Here is a 10,252-nt window from a genome sequence, read left to right on the forward strand (position 1 = left end):
CTTTGCAAACCAAGGGCGAGCTGCATCACACATAGCAAGCTTCTCCAAGTACTGGCTTTCCTCTACCTCCTCGAATCCCATGTAAGTGTTCATAGTGCTTGGGTCGAATCTGACTTTCAAATTTCTCACTTTGGTCACTTTTGTACCCTTCTTGATGTGTGCCACATTGGCATAAAACTCCCATACCAAGTGTTTTTTGGCATCCATAACACTCTGGGTGAACCGCATCCACCCCTTGCGCTCCCTGAACTGCTTTAAGGATATTTGGATTGTATTTATCCAAATTCTTCAGCAAGAATTGTCGCTCAAGTGTGAGAGATCTCTCGGGACACTGCTCTCTAAACTTTGTGAAGGCAGTCAAACTCACGAACCTATCTTCCCATATTTTCTTCTTCTTCGACCTCTCTAGGCCGCCCACTCTAGTGTCACCTCCCCTACCATCATCAGGAATATCATCATCATCTACTGCAACTGGTGCAAGGGAGTGTGTGTATAGGGGGGCTCTCAACCCTGGCTACCGACATCAGAACCCTCAAAAGAACTTGCTATGGTGGAGGGTTCGTTACGCAGTTGGTATATCCTAGTGAATTGTGGTGGTTGGGACTGGGCCTCAGCCGGTACCTCCACTGAGTGACCCTCGGAGGCTTCCCTAGACGGGACATACGAGATTGATTATGAGGGATTTGTGGACCTACCTCTCCCAGTGGTCGGCTTTTTGGCTATTGCTTTTGATTGCACTCCCAGAAGTTGAGTGCCCTTTCCTCGGACTCGGGAGAGTTCACCCCTCCCTGTAGATATATCACCGCTGCCTCGTGATCGAACCATTGTTTGCAATATAAAGCACATAAGTTAGTAAAAGTTCAGAAGCATGTTAATAGTTATAGGAAATCAGTGTACAAAAGAGACAGTGCGGACCACACAATATTGAATGTGGCCGCAGATTGCCTTATGCGAACCGCACAATTACAAAGTGCGGTCGCACATGCTGAAGTGCAGACCGCACAATTTTGAGTGCGGACCGCACAATTGTGAGTGTGGTCCGCATTTTTCATGTATCATATTTTGCCCTAACTCAAGATCTGCAGACCGCACAATTTTGTGTGTGGCCGCACAATCAAAAATAAAACGGCAATGACTTAGGTTTTGCAATTTTTGCACAATTTAAACATGATATTTGCAAATTAAACATGATGAATGATCTACTCAGTCCCCAATGAGCACACATGAAATTACCCAGACAATTTCAAGCACACATGAAGAATATTTGACATTTTAGGCCTAAAAATAACTATACTAATTAAGAACAAAAAGTAAAAAAAATTGAAAAATCTAAACATGAATTGAACATAAGTGATGAAGGATGCAGGTAAGAATCTACACTGATGAAATGAATGTGGATTGTGAGGTACTTTGTGTGCACTGTGCTTGCTTAGGTCTCAAAAGTTCAGAGTGTGTAAAGTTGTGAATAGTGCTATGAAATCCTATTTATAGGTTGACCAAAGTCTGTCAAAATTGAAGCTGAGTGCGGTCGCACAATTTTGAGTGCAGTCCGCACTCTTTACCTGAACCTTGCTGAAGTTCTGCAGTCCGCTCAAAAGTGAGTGCGGCCGTAGACTCTTTACCTGAACCTTGTTGAAGTTCTTCGGTCTGCACGAAAGTGAGTGCGGCCGCAAACTCTTTACCTGAACCTTGCCGAAGTTCTGCGGTCCGCACAAAAGTGAGTGCGGTCGCATAAATTTGTGCGGTCCTCACAATTTTGTGTGCGGCCACAGAATGACCTTTTCTCTACAATTCAAAACTTCAGAGATTTGGAGTTTTGGGCCGCACAATTCTTATCCTTCTATGTTATGTCATACAAAATTATGCGGTCCACACAATAGATGTGCGGTCCGTATTTTTTCAACACTTAGCCAATTTTTTCGAACACAGTACCTGCAATGCGCACTCATTCCTGCAATTCACTTCAAAACCAGATAGCTTAATACAAAACCTATCTAAAAAAGAAGAAAATAAAAAATGAAAAGAAACATGGGTTGCCTCCCAAGAAGCGCTTGATTTAACGTCGTGGCACGACGCAGATTACCATCAATCACTTGAAATGAATTAACGCCACGACTTGACCATCATCAACTTTGCCAAGATAATGCTTTACCCGGTGACCATTGACTCTAAACACTTCATCATTTTTGTTCTTCAAGTCTAATGCACCAAAGAGTGTCACATTCACAACCTCGAACGGACCACTCCACTTAGATTTCAACTTTTTCGGGAATATTCGTAACCGAGAATTGAACAATAACACAAGATCACCTTCTTTTAACTCCTTATTCCGGATGTACTTGTCGTGGAGGTACTTCATCTTGTCCTTATATAAGGACGAACTTGTATAAGCATGGTACCGGAATTCATCAAGCTCATTCAATTGTGCTACCCTTAAGTTGGTGGCGACATCCCATTCAAGATTAAGCTTCTTCAATGCCCACATAGCCTTGTGCTCAAGTTCCACCGGAAGGTGACAAGCTTTCCCGAACACTAACCGGTATAGAGACATACCAATCGGTGTTTTGTAAGCCGTCCTATAAGCCCAAAGAGCATCATCAAGTTTCTATGACCAATCCGTCCGGTTGGCATTCACTGTCTTTGACAAAATACTCTTGATCTCCCGGTTGGAGACTTCCACTTTCCCGCTTGCTTGAGAATGATAGGGAGTCGAGACTTTGTGAGTGACAACATACTTGGTGAGTAAGGTATTAAAAGCTTTGTTGCAAAAGTGTGACCCTCCATCACTAATAATGGCCCTTAGAGTACCGAGTCTTGTGAAGATGTTCTTTTTCAAAAATGCCACCACACTTTGAGCTTCATTGTTGGGTAAAACCACGGCTTTAACCCACTTTGACACATAATCCACAGTTACCAAAATTGAAGTGTTCCCACAAGAGCTCACGAACGGACCAATGAAATCAATGCCCCACACGTCAAAAATGTCAATCTCCAATATGGTGGTGAGGGGCATCTCATTTTTCTTAGAAATCCCACCGGCCCTTTGACATTCATCACAACGCTTGACGAGATCGCTAGCGTCCTTGTAAAGAGTAGGCCAATAGAATCCACAACTCAATACTTTTGTTGCCATTCTAGATCCACCATGGTGACCACCATATGGTGAAGAGTGGCAAGCCTCAAGAATTTCCACTTGTTCTTCCTCCGGTACACATCGGTACAAATTCAGAAGAGATACGGCTCATCCCAATAATAGTCAAGGCAATCCCATTTGAGCTTCTTCCTTTGGTTTGAAGAGAACTCATTCGGTACAATACCACTCATAAGATAATTTGCTAAGTCGGCAAACCATGGCATCCCGGTCATTGAAATGGCTAGAAGTTGCTCGTCGGGGAAGGAATCATTTATCTCAAGGCCATCATATGGCCTCCCATCCTCCTCCAAACGAGGCAAGTGGTCCGCCACTTGGTTTTCACTACCATTGCGGTCTTGAATCTCTAGATCAAACTATTGAAATAGAAGCACCCACCGCATTAACCTTGCCTTTGAATCCTTTTTGCTCATTAAGTATCAAAGCGTCATATGATCGGTGTGGACAATCACCTTTGTACCCATCAAATACGGGCGGAACTTCTCCATAGCAAAGACAATAGCAAGTAGCTCTTTTTCGGTCATTGTGTAGTTGACTTAGGCATAATTCATGGTCTTGCTAGCATAGTAGACCGGAAGGAAGATTTTGTTGATACGTTGCCCCAAAACTGCTCTAACCGCCGCATCACTTGCATCACACATGAGCTCGAAAGGCAAGCTCCAATCTGGTGCGGTGATAATTGGAGTAGTAGTCAATTTGAACTTGAGCAATTCGAATGCCTTCATACAATCCTCGTTGAAATGGAACTTGGCATCCTTCTCCAACAGTTTACACAAGGGGTTCACCACTTTGGAAAAATCTTTGATGAATCAACAATAGAACCCCGCATGACCCAAGAAGCTGATCACTCCCTTCACGGATGTAGGGGTGGGAGCTTTGAGATCACCTCTATTTTGGCCTGGTCGACTTCAATACCATGCTTTGAAATTTTATGGCCGAGGACAATGCCTTACTCGACTATGAAGTGACATTTCTCCCAATTCAAAACCAAGTTGTCTCCTCACATCTTGCCAAGACCTTATCCAAGTTGTTCAAGCAATCATCAAAAGAATTTCCGACCACGGAAAATTCATCCATGAATACCTCAAAAAAATCCCCCACCATGTTGGTGAAGATGGCCATCATACACCGTTGAAAAGTTGTCGGTGCATTGCATAACCCAAATGGCATTCGCGAGAATGCAAAAGTACCATAGGGACAAGTGAAAGTAGTCTTCTCTTGGTCCTCCGGAGCAATAAGAATTTGATTGTAGCCGGAATATCCATCAAGGAAACAATAGAAAGCTCGACCGGCCAACCTATCAAGCATTTGATCAAGGAATGGGAGTGAGAAATGATCTTTTCGAGTGACTTTGTTGATCTTCCGATAGTCTATAGACACTCTCCACCCGGTCACAGTTCTTGTGGGGATCAACTCATTCTTGTCATTTGTGATCACAGTCATGCCCCCTTTCTTTGGGACACATTGCACCGGAGAGGTCCACGAGTTATCGAAAATGGGGTAAACAACCCCGTCATCCAACCATTTTATGATCTCCTTCTTCACCACCTCTTGCATTGCTTCATTTAATCTTCTTTGATGTTCAACGGAGGGTTTGGCATCCTCCTCCAAAATAATCTTGTGCATGCAAAAGGCGGGGCTTATACCCCGAATGTCCGCTAGTGTCCATCCTATAGCTTTCTTCCTCTTTTGTAGCACCGCCAAAGTAGAGTCTACCTGCACGTTAGTCTAACAAGAGAAAAGAATAACCGGTAAAGTAGAATATGGCCCAAGGAAGTCATACCTGAGATGTGGAGCCAATGGCTTTAACTCCAAAGTGGGAGGCTCCTCGATTGAGGGCTTTGTTGGAGGAGTCTTCCGGTTCTTAAGTTCTAAGGATAATTTTCGAGGTTCATAAGTGTACGACCCCATTCCTTGCAATGGATTTACACATTCCACATAGCCTTCCTTCTCATCACCATCATCATTAAGCAATACGGCTTCCAAAGTATCATCAACATTCATCATGGCACTAGCATCATCAACAATCACCTCGGTCACTAAGTCCACAAATGAACAAACTTCATTGCTATTCAGTTGTCTCATAGATTTGCATACATGGAAAACCACCTTGTCATCGCCCACCCGGAAGATAAGCTCACCGGCTTCCACATCAACAAGAGCCTTCCCTGTAGCAAGGAAAAGTCTACCCAAGATAATAGGCACCTCATAGTCGACTTCGCAATCAAGAATCACAAAGTCTGCCGGGAGGATGAACTTATCAACACGAACCAACACATCATCAATAATACCCAATGGTCTCTTCATAGTACGATCTGCCATTTGTAACCTCATAGATGTGGGTCTTAGTTGCCCAATTCCCAAAGTTTTGAACACCGAGTAGGGAATCAAGGTTATACTCGCCCCTAGATCACATAGAACTTTGGCAAAGTTGGTGCTCCCAATAGTGCAAGGGATTGTGAAAGCGCCGCGTTCTTCTAATTTCGGAGCCATTGAGTGCACAATAGCACTCACTTGATGTGTCATCTTGATAGTTTCACAATTCATTGATCTTTTATTTGTCACCAAATCTTTCATGAACTTTGCATAACCGGGCATTTGTTCCAACGCCTCAACCAATGGCACATTAATAGATAAGCTCTTCATCATGTCAATAAACTTCTTGAATTGGTTCTCGCTATTTTTCTTGGTGAGCTTTTGAGGGTATGGAGGAGGAGGCCTTGGCATTGGTGCCTTGGCCTTTGGCACTATCGATTCCGGTATGTCAATCGATGTTCCCTAGACGGGTTTACTTCTTCTTGAGTCTCCTCCATATTTTCATCAATATCAATTCTCACTTCATCATTAACTTGAACCACATTGCTTGGAATTTCATCTTCATGAATCACTAAATCATCATCCACAATTCTTCTTTGGTTTGAGGTTGTTGCCTCCCCACCTTTTCCACTCCTTGTGGTTACGGCTATGGCTTGTCCCGTATTATTCCCACCCTTCGGGTTTACCACTGTGTCACTAGGTAGTGCCCCCTTAGGACAAGTGTTTAAAGCTTGTAAGATTTGCCCTAATTGAACCTCCAAATTACGGATTGAAGTGTTGTGAGAGGCTAGTTGAGCATCAAAGTAGGAATTTTTCTCCATCATTTGTTTGAACATATTTTCAATTCGTCCCGTCTCATTATTGGATGATCTATAACCATGAGACGGATAAGGAGGTGGGTTGCTTGGTTGTTGATACATCGGGGGCCTTTGAAAGCCCGACCCCTGATTCCCTTGGTTATTATTCCAAGACCCTTGGCTGTTGCCTCCCCAATATCCTTGATTGTTGCCTCCCCAATATTCTTGATTGTTGCCACCCCAATTGCCTTGGTTGTCTTGATTATTTCAATTGCCTTGATTATTGTTATTGTTACAATTATCTTGATTGTTGTTACCACCACTCCAATTGCCTTGGTGGTTTTAATTGTTCCAATTTCCTTGATTTCCTTGAGATCGTCATTGTTGTTGATTCGGGCCTTGAGAGTTGTTTCTTTTCCCTTGGTAGTTGTACACATATTGCACTTCTTCCTCTTGCTCATTGTATGATTCGTCTTGGTCAAACCCACTATCATCTTGCACAAATTGTTACACACGGTTTTGCACTTGTTGACCTTTTTGCCTTCGCTTGTTCACCATCATGTTGACACCTTCCATTGCATTTACTTGCTTAGGATCTTGAACTTGTTGAAGTTGAGCTTTGGCTAATTGATTCATTGTTGTGGTCAACTTGCCAATTGCTTGCCCATGATCATGCAATTCTTTGTGTGGGTGAATCACATTTGGATCACATTGAGGAACATTAGCTCTACTTTGCCATGCCGATGAAGTATCCGCCATTTCATCTAAAATCTCACAAGCTTTGGCATATGGTGTTGTCATGAAATTCTCACCGGCAAGTTCGTTGACCACACATTGATTGGTAGTATTGACCCCTTGTAGAAGGTTTGTTGAATCATAGCCTCAGTCATGTCATTATTCGGGCATTCTTTCACCATAGTACGGTACCTCTCCCAAGTCTCGTGCAAAGGCTCATTGGGTTCTTGCTTCAATGCTAGAATCTTGTATCGAAGAGTAGCCATATGCCCGGGAGAAAAGAACTTGGCAATGAATTTTTCTGCCAATTCATCCCATGTATGGATAGAATGGTTTGGCAATCTTTCTAACTAATCCAAGGCTTTCCCCCGTAGAGAGAAGGGAAATAGCCTCAACCTTAGAGCATCCTCGGAGACAGTGGTCTGTTTACTCCCCCAGCAAGTGTCCACAAACCCCTTCAAGTATTTGTATGCATTTTGACTCGGAGCCCCGGTGAATAATCCCCGTTGCTATAGCAATGTGAGCATAACATTGGTGATTTGGAAGTTGCCCGCCCTAATGCGGGGGCGAGACTATGGCACTTGCGTATCCTTCCTTTGTCAACACCTAGTGTGGAGCTGCTCTTGGTGGAGGTGGGGGAGGGACGGGAATATTGTCATGAGGCGGTCGGCCTCGCCTATTTTCTTGAGGTTCAAGAGGAACCTCTTTACCTTGGTCATCGTCCACTTCCTCCCCCAAAGGCAAGTTTCCGAGAGGATCATTATTGAGAGCCATTTTTTTTACCTACTATCGTTTCACAAAAAGGTTAGTAACTCGGAAGGAAAAAAAGATAAGTCACACACAAAACCAAATATATAGCTAAATCCGTTTTTAGCTCCCCAGCAATTGTGCCAAAAATTTGATATCGCCCAAATTCACACCACTTATTGGGATTATGAAGCGGTCGATGCAATTATAATTACCCAACTTTGAGTCGGGGTCGATTCATTAGAGAGTTTATATTGGATTAGGTATATACTTAGACTAGGTGTATGACGTGCCTAAAATGCACTTCCACATACTTGGTTATTTTTTTCTACTTCTAAAATTTATGCTATTGCTTGTAAATGTAAAGCTATAGAACGATATTTTTGGTGGTGGTGTTTTTCAAGTTTATAAAAGATCTAGGGATGTGACTTCCACCTAGGTGGTTACCTAACGGGTTGTGGGCTTTAGGGCATATTTTGTTGGTCAGGGTGTAATATAGCAATCAACACGTGATTACCCACTATATACCTCTCGATAGTTTGAGTGATTTTGCACAATTTGACTTTCTCAAGTCCAAATGGGTATTGCACAAAATAAGTGATAAATGCTCAAGTCAGGTCTTACTATCTCTAGATTCAACCCTTTAATTGGGGCTATCAATTTCTTGAGTTCACCCCAATTTCTTGTTAGCCAAGTTTTCCTAGACTTAGTCTCTCTTTCTCAAGTAGAGACTAAGACAATTAGGCATGAATCAATGTTTGCAATCATTAATTCCTAAATTCAAGCAAGAACTAGGCTAAATATCATACACCCAACCTTAAACAAGCCCTAAATCAAACACCCATTAGGTACCCACACTAGGGTTGGGTAACAACCCTAGCTAGAGATTTAGCTACTCATAGGCAAAAATGAAGAAACTAAGGAAGAAGATAAGATTAACCTCATAATAGATGATAAAGGGATGAAAATCCAATGTTAAAATAATAAACTAATCCAAAATTTCCCAAAGCAGTAAAGGAAAAACGGCTATCTACGTTCTAGAGTTCAAACTTAACCTAAATTTGACAAAAAGAACTATTTATACACAACTGAAATTATCCGACAAAATTGCCCATGCAGAGATTTTGCGGCCACACAATTCTGTGTGCAGTCCGCACTTTGAAGCTGGGCTTGACATGATGGACTTCTGCGGCCGCACGTCTTCAGATTCTACGGACCTCACATTTCTGAGTGTGGACGCACTCTTGAATTTGAGCATGACTGGAGGGACTTCCGCGGACCGCATATTTTTAAGTGCAGCCGCACTTTTGAATTATGCGACCGCACAATAATAGTGCGGTTCACACTTCTTCATGGACTCAGAACTCCATCTCTCTGAATCTCATCTTCTGCGGCCTCACATTTCTGAGTGCAACCGCACTCTTGAGTTCTACGGCCGCACAATAATAGTGCGGTCCGCACTTCTTCGTGGACTCAGAACTCCATCTCTCTGAACCTCATCTTCTGCGGCCGCACAATAATTGTGCGGTCCGGACTTTGCAAAGGCATTCTGTCAGAGGTTCTTCATAGTCTGCGGCCGCACTCAATATTGTGCGGTCCGCACTTTACTCTTTTTGCTTGGTTTTAGTCCTTGTCCAAAAATACTCATTCTTGAGTTGAATTTCATAGTTTTGGCTCTTTTTTCAATGATCCTGCAAGTAAGCACATTTTATCAGTTTTCGGGAATATCTTTAAGCATTTTTGAGCTAAAACTAAAGTAAAAGAGAGAAAATAAGTAGTCAAAATCCTTACTTATCATGCATCCAATAATTTTGAGCTGAACAAGGTTTGCTTCAAACCATCCAAAACATCTGCATTTTCAGAGGGAATATGAACGAAGATCCAAATAGGCATCTAATGGACTTCGAGGAGATTATGAACACCTTTCAATACAATAGGGTGTCACAGGATGCAGTGTATTTAAGGGCATTCCCCTTTTCACTTAAAGATGATGCAAAGTAGTGGCTTCGAAGCTTGCCAAATGGATCAATTAGAATATGAAAGGAAATGACCAGAAAACCTCTTGATAAATATTTCTCCTCAGCTAAGACGATCAAATTTAGAAGAGAAATCCATAACTTCTGCCAGAAAGAGAATGAAATTGTTTTTGAAGCATGAGAGAGGTTTAAGGAGATAGTTAGGAGGTGTCAACATAGCGGAATTGAACTCTGGATGCAAATCCAAGATTTTTGGGATGGATTGACACCGACCTCGCGTAGAACATTGAGCAATGCAGTTGGAGGCCTCTTTATGAAGAAGACTCCAAAGGAGATAGTTACAATTCTTGATAAATTATCCGAAGATGCTAATCAGTGGCCCTCTGATAGTGTGGAAAGAAGAAAATAAATTGGTGTTCACCAAGTTGATGCTATTACATCTGCGCAAGTACATCTTGATGTTATGGCTAAAGAAATACGAAAGATAACTGTAGCTTCGATGCAAAATGTACACCACACATCTTGTGATA

At 42.4% G+C, this 10,252-nt stretch overlaps 1 non-coding gene across 1 annotated transcript; it reads right to left on the minus strand.

The window, feature by feature from the left end:
• Positions 1 to 9,840: 9,840 nt before the first annotated feature.
• On the minus strand, positions 9,841 to 9,947 carry LOC117277772 (small nucleolar RNA R71). Its single transcript, XR_004508111.1, has one exon. It is a non-coding gene; the product is annotated as a small nucleolar RNA R71 (small nucleolar RNA).
• Between the last annotated feature and the right edge of the window lie 305 nt (positions 9,948 to 10,252).

This window comes from Nicotiana tomentosiformis, chromosome 1, assembly GCF_000390325.3.
Source record: "Nicotiana tomentosiformis chromosome 1, ASM39032v3, whole genome shotgun sequence".
NCBI lineage: Eukaryota > Viridiplantae > Streptophyta > Magnoliopsida > Solanales > Solanaceae > Nicotiana > Nicotiana tomentosiformis.